This window comes from Erpetoichthys calabaricus, chromosome 16 (genome assembly GCF_900747795.2).
Source record: "Erpetoichthys calabaricus chromosome 16, fErpCal1.3, whole genome shotgun sequence".
Classification (NCBI taxonomy): Eukaryota; Metazoa; Chordata; class Cladistia; order Polypteriformes; family Polypteridae; genus Erpetoichthys; species Erpetoichthys calabaricus.
Window position 1 is genome coordinate 80,898,867 of NC_041409.2, and position 12,590 is coordinate 80,911,456.

The window sequence follows — 12,590 nt, forward strand, 5'->3', positions numbered from 1 at the left end:
TTAATTGCACATGTGTTAATATGTATGCTTACACAGTATTAAAAGACACTCAACAAGTACACAGTATTAAAAGACAGTCAACAATTAACGTCATTTACCTTCGTTCCCGCCTCCTCCATTAGAGTATATGGACAAAAAACAGGTTCCAGTTATGACCATTACACGTAGAATTTCGAAATGAAACCTGCCTAACTTTTGTAAGTAAGCTGTAAGGAATGAGCCTGCCAAATTTCAGCCTTCTACCTACACAGGAAGTTGGAGAATTAGTGATGAGTGAGTCAGTCAAACAGGTTCCAGTTATGACCATTACGCGTAGAATTTCGAAATAAAACCTGCCTAACTTTTGTAAGTAAGCTGTAAGGAATGAGCCTGCCAAATTTCAGACTTCTACCTACACGGGAAGTTGGAGAATTAGTGATGAGTGAGTCAGTCAAACAGGTTCCAGTTATGACCATTACGCGTAGAATTTCGAAATAAAACCTGCCTAACTTTTGTAAGTAAGCTGTAAGGAATGAGCCTGCCAAATTTCAGACTTCTACCTACACGGGAAGTTGGAGAATTAGTGATGAGTCAGTCAGTCAGTCAGTCAGTCAGTGAGTCAGTGAGGGCTTTGCCTTTTATTAGTATAGATAAGGTACAAAGAAAGCAATGAATGTTGTGAACGTAGCTGTTTAAGAATCAAATTTAAGGTTAAGGGTGGATAATCTTAACCTCCTTAGCATTACGTTTACCCTTAGAAAAATGGGCCAAAAGCATTGAATTTTTTTTCAGTAGCAAAAAAAAAATGTTATCATGTAACAGGAATGTATAAGTACAAAATGTCAATATAATCACAGTAGGAAAGGTTATATCTACTGTAGTGTCCACTGCTGCAGTGATGCATATTTAGTATATATTATTCATGTGATATGTTTTAAAATAAGTCACAAACACACGTGTGCTGTTCGAGTGGATGTCAGTAGATTTTTTTTTTTTTTTGGTAATATTTTAATCTATTGCTTGTACATGACAGGGTAGAATGTCAGTGCTTGACCTGCATGATCAGCATAGTCCATTGTGTTATTGCGGGCTACCACAGCGTAAGTCATAGTGACTTCCACATTTCCCCTGAAATAACACCATTGACCGTACTTTTCATCCCAGTTGGCCCCTGTACTGATGCAAAGTATCGAGTTCCAGTTGTTCCCAAAGCGTACTTCGAACAGAATGTACAAGTTGATGCTGAATTGTATATGTTTGGATGCGATATACTGCAGCCACAACAGTCTTCCCTTGTAATCAGTGAGACCTTCTTCACATTGTTGATGACATCTCAGAGTTTGTACAGTTTTGGTGCTGGGTGATTGGCTTTACCATAAGTCCTTATTATTAGAGAAATACAGTAATCCCTCCTCCATCGCGGGGGTTGCGTTCCAGAGCCACCCGCGAAATAAGAAAATCCGCGAAGTAGAAACCATATGTTCATGTGGTTATTTTTATATATTTTAAGCCCTTATAAACTCTCCCACACTATTATAAACATTTCACGCACAATTATACAGCATAAACCCTTTGTATTTTCTTAGATATTAGGTAAGATTCGTTGAAATTATGTATGTAAACACAGTTTACATACAGTAAAACCTAAATATTATTTTAAAAATATCGAGCGTCTCCAATATCACATATGTTACAGCCATTACGACAGACAGGCCACCATCAATAAATACGTACAATGCAAGAAAAATTGTATACAATAAAATGTGTGTACAGTGACACTAAACTATGTACATGTAATAAGTACTGTACGTAAATAATTAATTATGGTTACTCACCAACAATGACATGACGACTTGTCCGATAACGATGAGTTTAATTTTACTGCACAACAAAGGATAGCGTTACAGCTCTTCTAAAGGAGCCTCTTCAGGCGACTGTTTAGCACCGCCGTTGTTCTTCTTCCATCACTCCTAAAGCAGATTCCATCCAGACTACTGCCTTACAACGTCCACTTGCAACTCATTTTGCGCCCTGGTTAAAAGACACTGCGGCCGTAGATCTTATATGCTTTTCCTCCTTTTTAAATAAAAAGAATTGTGGACTCATTGATGCTGTAATGGTGTCCTGCAGCGGTGTAGCTGTTTCCTTCCTTCAACATATCCAAAACTTTTACCTTTTCTGCAATCATTTGCATCTTCTGTTGGCACTTGTGCACGTTAATGCTGAATGAGTGAGATTAGTACTTCCTGGTTAATACAGCACTCCGTCGCTGAGCCAATCGGCAGCACACAGGAACTTAACCGCATGCTCTGATTGGGTAGCTTCTCAGCCATCCACCAATAGCGTCCCTTGTTTCAATTCAAATGCATCCCTTGTTTCAATTCAAATGGGCAAATCAACTGAGGAAGCACACGTACTGTAGACCGCAGACATCCGCGAAGCAGTGAAAAATCTGCGATATATATTCACATATGCTTACATTTAAAATCCGCAATGGAGTGAAGCCGCGAAAGACGAAGCGCGATATAGCGAGGGATCACTGTACATGTATATCATAATGAATGAAACGTTTGCTGAAAATGGGAGTCTGCAGCAACCTGTTTTTGCACCAGTTCCATCTCTGGACCGGTATAACCATTATGTTCTGCAGTATCAGTATCACTGAAACACTCACATGTAGTCTGCAGCTACAGGCTGCCAGCAACCGTGATAAGCAAATAGTTTTACTTTTTCAGCACTTCTCAACATAGTGGATCATTTCAACAACTATTTTGTCCACCAAGCAATCATCATCAAAGTTTAAATAGTCCAGATGATCATGATCAGCAGACTGGGTTAGACAGGGGTTGTCCGTAAATTGGAAACAAGGGGTGCAGGATTGTGAACGGTAGTATGAAGCCAACACCAAACACGGACATCACTGAATCTTGGCAGTTCGGAATTTACCAAATCACATTGTCATCACTATCACTTGATTCGAACAATACAGTTTTAGTTTGTTCTAAAACTGTTTTTTCTAGTTTTTCGTTTGCTATTGTGTTTTTGGTTACAGGCACCACCCCCTCATGAATATTGCTGTTACCAGAGTTACAAGTAAGTGGCAGAATGCATAGACATATTCATGATTTTTTGCAACTTGATATTATTTAATCCTCTAGAAGGAAGCAAAAAACTGTCCAGAGAGTTGATTATTTCACATCACTCTGAGTCTGACTAGGGCTTAACTGTATTTACTTTGAATTCTGAGCCCAAGTCAGAATCAGAGTTAATCCCAAGGAGGTTAACAAGCAAGGCAACTAAGTGCTTCAACAGCGATAATTAACCACTTGTCTAGATATTGGAACAAAGTTTGGTCACATGGAAAGCAAGGATTAAAGTTCTGCTTTTTTATTAACTTAGTTTTTGTTTTGGTTTTTTTTTTTTTTCTTTTTTCAACCACTTTTACATTGCAAAGCAGGCATTAACAGACGCTTCTTTGAAATTTGCTTGCATAGGTTCTCAATAAGAATCAAAGTTTTCCTGTTCCGATGAGCAATATTATGTTTTTAATTCAGTATGGGCTTTCACTTCATATGCAGTCTGATGTAGTTGTGACTCTGTTTTGCAGTAGGACCTATGTATTTGATTATAGTTTGATTGCCTACGTAACAGCAAATGCAGAAAAAATAAGCCCATTAATCATAACTGGTAGTGCTGCTGCTTTGCAGTAAGGAGACTGTGGAAGATTGTGGGTTCGCTTCCCGGTTCCTCCCTGTGTGGATAGCGCTTTGAGTACTGAGAAAAGCGCTATATAAATGTAATGAATTATTATTAATATTATTATAACATTATTGTAGGCTTGTTAAAATTCCTTCTCTTAATTATGTTTGGTTCCAGTTTCTTCTAAGAATTCTCCTAGGGTGAGAGATCTATGAAGCACTATGAAATTGTTGTCTATGTTAAAAATATAAGACAGTAATTTTTTTTAAGAATCGATTTAGCCTTCTTGGTGGTCTCAGAAATTATTTCACTTCCTGTCCACGTAGTTTTGAAGTAACAAAGGTCCACAAAGATCATGTTCCACATTTCTTTAAATCAACTTTCTTGTGTTTTGTGAGACATTTTGTTGGGTATCTCTTATTAGTAATCAGAGATTTGCATTAAGTGTTCTTTATTATTATTATTTTTAACTAAGCAGATTTTGGATGGACCACAGTTTGCCACAGGGAATTCTTTTGTTGCATACAATTTAAGTGCAAACACTGTATTATTCCCTATCATCCAGACCCTATTTAGGTAATTCTCAATAAAAGGGCAGAGTGCTGAAGGAGTTTGTTATTTTGTAATTTTATTTCTAATTAAATTGGAAGAACCTCTAGAATATAACGTAATAACTTTGACATACAATTGTAGACCATTCTGTCCATTAAGCTTGTTTGTTTAGCTAATAGCTAAGCTGTTCCAGTATCTCATCCAGATACTTCTTAAAGGTTGCCAAGGTTTCTGCTTCAACTGCATGTCCTGGTAGTTTGTTCCAGAGACCCACAACTCTTTGCATAAAGAAATGCTCCCTGGCTTTATTCCTAAAAGTTCTTACTAAGTTGTAAGAATCCTGCTGGATCTACTTTATTGATGCCTTTGAGGATTTTGAAGACTTTTGATTAGATTTCAGTTCAGTCTCTTCTGTTTGAGAATAAATGGATTTAATTCTCTGAGTCCGTCAAAGTACGACATTTTCTTAAGTTCTGAGACACTCTTGCTTGCTCTCCTTTGCACAGCTTCAAGTGCTGCTCTGTCTGTCGTTTAGGGTCAAGTGTTTATTTCTAGTAGAATTTTGTTTTCTCTGTAAAGTGTTTTTTGAGTTGACAAAAATAGCAATTTAAGTGCAATAAAATCTTATTTCTTTCACAAGCACTGTGCTTGCAAAATATTTTTAATGCATTGATTTATGTAGTAAAGAATACAGATGTTCAAAGACACACTCCATAGCACAGCTTTTAAAGATTATACTTTTCCCCCCCCATCTGTACATTTACACACAATATTTTGCTACACTAAAGAGTGTAAACCAATAAACTGTTTGGAATTTTAAGGCTGTGAAGATGATGTAATTGAAATGTATTTTGTTTCCTGTTGGACCTGTTTTGGCAGTCAGAAAATGGCTACTAGTAGGCAGCATTGCAGAGCCAATGTGTTTTGTCACAAAATGAGAAATTGTGAAGCAGTTTATAAATCGAGAGGTTAAATTGATTTTAACTATGAATATAGATTTAAATTCTTATTAAAATGTTTATTGAGTTCTCGTTGATGCTTTGCTTTGAAAAATCACATACAAATGTAGTCAATTACCAACTGGCAATGCTAAATTTTGTTGGTGGCGTTTGCACTGCTTCGTCCCCCTCCTACCCCAACCCCGTAACAGTGACCAAAGTTTAAATTCCAGCCATTTACTATCTGCATGGTTTTTACACATTTTGCCCATTTCCAAGCAGGTTTTATATGGGTGCTTTGTCTTCCTCCCACTTTCCGTCAATCTGCATTTTAGCTTAACTGCTAAAGCTAAACTGGCATTGTATAAGTGAATGTGCCCTGGAATTTAGTAGGATCCCAGCCAGGCTAAGTTCCTTCCTCATTTTCTTCTTATGTCACAATAGGATTTGAAATAAATTGGAAAAGAACAATGAAAAAAAAAGATATATTTTTACTTTTATCAGTTTAGCACAAGATGTATGGTTTTTCAACTTCAGTAGCTGGTAGTCCACCTTCTGAGGGTTGACCACAGTGCTAACATCTTCAGTACTGATAAACCATGAACTTCCTCTTTTCATTTTTTTTTAATATCCCCACTGTTAGAAACAAAATAAAAAAAAACTTGAGCCATGCATTTTTTAAAAACATATTTTAAGAATAAGCCTAATTTGGGGAACTTAAATAACAGAATCAGCACAAAGCAGCTGCTTGTCATTATAAAGTCTTTATTTCTTACATTTGCTTGTTTGGTAATTGAAGGAGAAAATTTCTAGTCTTGACTTGTATAGCATGTTTCTTGTGTCATATGCTTCAGTGGAGGTATTGTGTGAGGATAAAAACTAAAGGTTGAGATCTAATAACATGAAATTCCACCAGAGAAGGAACTTTTGAGTGGGAAAGAAAGAACAAGATGGACCTTGGCGTAGTGCCAAAGCTGGAACTGCTTCCTTAAGAGAGGCAAAGCATGGAGAAAATGCACTGAATTCCCTTTTTATTCAATAAGTAGAAGAGCAATGTAGTCTGGTAGATACACCCAGCATTTTATTTTGTAAAATTGAGTATTGTAACAGAACAAGTTTATTTTCCTATAGTTGGTCATCATGACAGGGAAAGGTTTGCTTACAACTGTTTGCCCCATATAACAAAATTGGTTTTGTTTTTGTAAATGCTGCTGTGTGGATGTAAAGTACTTGGTAAATTTTGAAAGTGGTATGTTTTTAGTAAAACAATTGGCATGACAATGCTTAAGGAATAAAGCCTGCAGAAATTTTAACAATGTTAGATAGCAAAGAGATAACAGTCTTGATGAAGCAATTGTTTAAGCTGATGTGTTTTTGTCTTTTATTAAGAAGAAAGAAGTACTTTCTCCACTGATTTTAGAGTGCCAGTTCCATACTGCTGTCTGGTATTGTAGCAGACACACAGGGACACCAAAATAAGCCTTTGGTAAGGTCTTGTTACTTAAAAGTAAATGAGTATCTTAACTAAAGTGTTTCCTGTTAGTCTAATTTTATTAAAACAGTTGTTAAATAAACAGATGTGTCTGTCTATCCTCTGAGCGTGTTCTTTCCAGGTCCGTGTGTTAGAAATCTGAAGCTTCTCTTAAGCAGCACCAGGTATAAATCTGGATTGATCCAAATTATTGCAGTTAAGAATTTGCAAGTCATCTCCCCTCTGGAAGGAGTAACACTACACTGTTCTATATGGTGCATTTTTTAAGTGAACGTTATCCTTGGGTACAATACAAATAAAGAACTGCCGTACAACTTTTTTTTTTTTTTTTAATAACACATGCATATTCTAGATTTTTGTTTTTAATGATAATGTCACAAAACATTTTGTTGTCAGGATATACAGAAGCATTGGTAACTCTTAGGATATTGAAGTCAAACTTGCTTCAGTATTTCTACTGTGAGCACAAAAAAATGAATGTGTGGTAACATAAATACGAGGAATGACTGCATACTGATACTTTTTATTACGCCATATGTTTATGTAAATGTGTTTCAGATTTTCAGAATTACGACTTTGCTTTCCATTTTAGTTGAACATCAGTACTGAGGAAAATTGAGTTAAAATAAGTTAATGTTGTGTTAAACCTCCGTTCATCCATCTTCCTAACCTGCTTATTCTAAATGTATTGACTGACAATCTTCTGCTCACAGTGAACTTGCATCCCATTCATATCATAAGCCTAGTCTTCCATCATTTGTTTTCTAATCATTTTCGTTTGCTGTTTGTTGTGTTTTTGTATTTAATGTCCTTAACAACAGACATAATTCATAATTAATAGAGTTTAAATCATGAGACTATTTTGGCCATTACCTGCTTAGTAGCATTTGAGTGTGTTTCAGATTACTGACCAAGGAATTCATTAAGCAGAAATACAAAGATTCTAATGGCATTCTCTTTGTTCATAGGCAGACAGGATGTTTCTAAGTACTCTTGTAGTGGTTCTGCTGCTTTGGTTATTAGTTGCCTTATCAATAAAGATAAGTAAGCTATGTAGGCCTGGACCGGATCTATTATATCTTCTCTCAGAAGTAAAGCTTTCATAGTGAGCTGATATGCATGACATGGCATTTGTAGCATTGAAAATTCACTGAAAGCCAATACAAACACTGAAAACATAACAGGATTCTAACAAGAACATAAATACTAATCAAGTAGTGTTGTGTGTAGGGGTGTGCATCAGATGCTGAAATACAGTTCATCGTGTAGCTCTTCTCTTAAATGTACAGCAATACATTGTATAGTATACAGTCATTTCAAAAGTTACATGTCTTCATTAACAATGCCCCAGTTGTGCTGACTGGTCACAAGTGCCTGCAACATATATTTTTCCTTTTATATTTAAACACTGCGCTTGGTTAGATGATAAGGTTTATTTGTTCTGCCCTGATTTGCATAGAGGGTGACATCACTCCTCTAATCTTGTTGCAAGCCATTTTACATTCAACATTATGTTGAGAATCACCAGGAGAACAAATGTTGGGTTCAAAACAATCTTATGCCTTAGCTGTCACATTATTGTAGTTACAAATAATAACAGTTACACAGGTGAGCGAGTAACTTTATTGGGTAAGAGATGTGCTTTCATTATTTATTTTCCCTGAGGAAACTTCATTTCATTTACCGTACAGTATTCCCGAGTATAGCTGTTTTGCAAAATACAAAACAAAACAGGTTTGTGTAGCCTTTCTATTTGCTTTTTAATTCATACAAATATTTTGGATGCAGTTCCTAATTGTGTACTGCCCTTTTTTCTCCACCAGGGTTACAGAGTTGGTTCATTTTTTGTAACAACAATAATGCCCACTTTTTATATATTTAAAAAGATTAAATAAAATTGCTTGTTGACATGTATTGTGCTGAGCTTAATCTTGTTACAATCTTTCAGCACCATATCGTGTACCTAATTTTACAAACATGATTTAAATGGAACCTGTTTTTATATATATATATATATATATATATATATATATGCAACTATAGCATAGTGTTGTGTGTAAAACGAGTCAGTGTGGCAGGATTCTCCTGTTTGTTGAGACAGAAAAAGACAGCCATGGCTTGAATGACAGTGTAGGCACACAAGCACTATTCTTTACTGTCATTTCCCGAAACTCGTTCCTTATCTGCATCGAGAACAGATTACTGTACGTACTTAGTATGAAGAGGAAATTGACGTGATACAATTTCACGTACTATAAAGCCAAAATGATATTCTTCAATCTGCTTCTTCTTTCAGCTGCTCCCGTTAGGGGTTGCCACATTGGATCATCTTCTTCCATATCTTTCTGTCCTCTGTGTCTTGTTCTGGTATACCCATCACCTGCATGTCCTCTCTCACCACATCCATAAACCTTGTCTTAGGCCTTTCTCTTTTTCTGTTGCCTGGCAGCTCTATCCTTAGCATCCTTCTCCCAATATACTCAGCATCTCTCCTCTGCACATGTCCAAACCAGCGCAATCTCGCCTCTCTGACTTTGTCTCCCAACCGTCCAACTTGAGCTGACCCTCCTAATATCCTTGTTCCTAATCCTATCCATCCTTGTCACACCCAATGCAAATCTTAGCATCTTTAACTCTGCTACCTCCAGCTCTGTTTCCTGCTTTCTGGTCAGTGCCACCGTCTCCAACCCATATAACATAGCTGGTCTCACTACAGTCCTGTAGATCTTCCCTTTCACTCTTGCTGATATCTGTCTGTCACATATCACTCCTGACACTCTTCTCCACCCATTCCACCCTGCCTGCACTCTCTTTTCCACCTCTTTTCCACAATCCCCATTACTCTGTACTGTTGATCCCAAGTATTTGAACTCATCCACCTTTGGCAACTCTACTCCCTGCATCATCACCATTCCACTGACCTCCCTCTCATTTACACACATGTATTCTGTCTTGTTCCTACTGACCTACATTCCTCTCCTCTCTAGAGCATATCTCCACCTCTCTAGGGTCTCATCAACGTGCTCCCTACTATCGCTACAGATTACAGTGTCATCAGCAAACATCATAGTCCACGGGGACTCCTGTCTAATCTCGTCTGTCAACCTGTCCATCACCATTGCAAATAAGAAAGGGCTCAGAGCCGATCCCTGATGTAATCCCACCTCCACCTTGAATGCATCCGTCACTTCAACCACAGACCTCACCACGGTCACACTTCCCTCATCCATATCCTGTACAACTCTTACATACTTCTCTGCCACTCCTGACTTCCTCATACAATACCACAACTCCTCTTGAAGCACCCTGTCATATGCTTTCTCCAGGTCCACAAAGACGCAATGCAACTCCTTCTGGCCTTCTCTAATCTTCTCCATCAACACTTTCAGAGCAAACCTCACATCTGTGGTGCTCTTTCTTGGCATGAAACCATACTGCTGCTCACTAATCATCACCTCACTTCTTAACCTAGCTTCCACTACTTTTTCCCATAACTTCATGCTGTGGCTTATCAATTTTATCCCTGCACATCCCCCTTATTCTTAAATATCGGCACCAGTACACTTCTTCTCCACTCCTCAGGCATCCTCTCACTTTCCAAGATTCCATTAAACAATCTGGTTAAAAGCTCCACTGCCATCTCTAATAAACTCCTCCATGCTTCCACAGGTATGTCATCTGGACCAACGGCCTTTCCATTTTTCATCCTCCTCATAGCTGTCCTTACTTCCTCCTTGCTAATCCATTGCATTTCCTAATTCACTATCTCCACATCATCCAACCTCTTCTCTCTCTCTCTCGTTCTCTTCATTCATCAGCCTCTCAAAGTACCCTTTCCATCTGCTCAACACACTCTCCTCACTTGTGAGTACGTTTCCATTTTTATCCTTTATTACCCTAACCTGCTGAACCATCTTTCCCGGCTCTGCCCCTCTGTCGAGCCCACTGGTCCTTTTCTCGCTCCTTAGTGTCCAGTCCCTCCTACAACTCATCATATGCCTTTTCTTTAGCCTTCTCCACCTCTGTCTTCACCTTGCACCTTATCTCCTTGTACTCTTGTCTACTTTCTGCATTTCTCTGACTATCCCACTTCTTCTTTGCCATCCTCTTCCTCTGTATACTCTCCTTTACTTCCCCATTCTTCCACCAGGTTTCTTTTTCCTCCTTCCTATATCCAGATGTTATGCCAAGCACCCTTCTTGCTGTCACCCTTACTACATCTGCTGTAGTTTCCCAAATGTCTGGTAATTCTTCACTGCCACCCAGTGCCTGTCTCACCTCCTCCCTAAACTCAACCTTTCAGTCTTCCTTTTTCAACTTCCACCATTTGATCCTTGGCTAGGCCCTCACTCTCTTCCTCTTCTTGATCTCCAACCTTATCCTACAGACCACCATCCTATGCTGCTTAACTACACTTTCCAGTCTTCAATCTCCTTCAGATTGACTCTTTTGCATAGGATGTAATCTGCCTGTGTGCATCTTCCTCCACTCTTGTACGTAACCCTGTGTTCCTCCCTCTTCTTAAAATACATTTTCACCGCAGCCATGTCCATCCTTTTGGCAAAATCCACTATCCTCTGACCTTCTTCATTCCTCTCCTTGACACCATACCTACCGATCACCTTCTTGTCTCCTCTGTTCCCTTCACCAACATGTCCTTTGAAATCCACTCCAATCACCACTTTCTGTCCCTTGGGTACACTGTTCATCACTTCATCCAACTCACTCCAAAAAATCTTCTTTCTCATCCATTGCACACCCAACTTGCGGGGCATATGCACTGACAACATTCATCATCACACCTCCAATTTCCAGCTTCATAATCATCACTCTGTCTGACACTTTTTTCACCTCCAAAACACTCTTGACATACTGTTCCTTCAGAATAACCCCTGCTCCATTTCTCCTCCTATCCACACCATGATAGAACAATTTGAATCCACCTCAAATCCACCTGGCCTTACTCCCCTTCCATTTAGTCTCTTGCACGTACAATATATCAACCTTCCTTCTCTCCATCATATCTGCTAACTCTCTCTCCTTACCAGTCATACTGCCAACATTCAAAGTTCCTACCTTCAGTTCCACTCTCTTTACCTTCCTCCTCTACTCCTGCCTCAGGACACATCTCCCCCCTTTTCTTCTTCTTCTTACTCCTCTTCTTCGACCAACAGTAGCCCAATTTCTGCCAGCACCCTGTTGGCTAACAGTGCTGGTGGCGGTCGTTGTTAACCCTAAAGTGAAATTCAACATGGCAGCTGGACGAAATGGAACTAAAATGCATCAAACAATTAAACAGAATACTTTTTAGCTTGAACCTTCTACTTTTAGAAGCGTATGATGGAGATTGTACCATACCAGCATTACTGACTGCCTCTCTGTCTAGTGTTAGTTTTTCTTTTGCAGTTGCTGCTGCACTGATAAGCTCCTGTTCCTAGACCCTAGAACCTGGTAGCTGTACAGTATGCTGCAGGAGTGGGTTTAGAAATTCACAGAATATCTCTCCATTACAAAATAGACTGTGTGCTGCTTTGTACATTGCCATCTGTATGTTGCTCTAAGCCAATATAAAAGAGCTGAAGTGAGTGAGACTTTTACACGTTATACATTTCAAAAGGTTGTAAGCGACATCACTCTCTCACGGTCAAAGGCTCAAATAGCCTTTCCGAATAATAGAAGTTTCATTGAGCTCGTTTAGCTATGAAGGCTTTATTTACACCAGTCAAATAAAATGTTAGGACCCACATTAACATCCTAAAGAGAAAATATTCTCAAAAAGTCCACTGTGACTGTTTACCTCAACAGTATGCTGTGAAGAATACTATATACTGTAAAAATATTTTAAATAAGAGCTGAATAGGGACAGTTTATCAATCCACAGTAATGAGAAAACAGTCATTTAATTTAATGTAACCTTAAATATAGTATTC

At 38.3% G+C, this 12,590-nt stretch overlaps 1 protein-coding gene across 1 annotated transcript in view; it reads left to right on the forward strand.

Annotated features, from left to right (window-relative positions):
* Positions 1-12,590, forward strand: part of spred1 (sprouty related EVH1 domain containing 1) — a 113,150-nt gene that overhangs the window by 58,010 nt on the left and 42,550 nt on the right. The gene's annotated exons all lie outside the window — the stretch shown is intronic.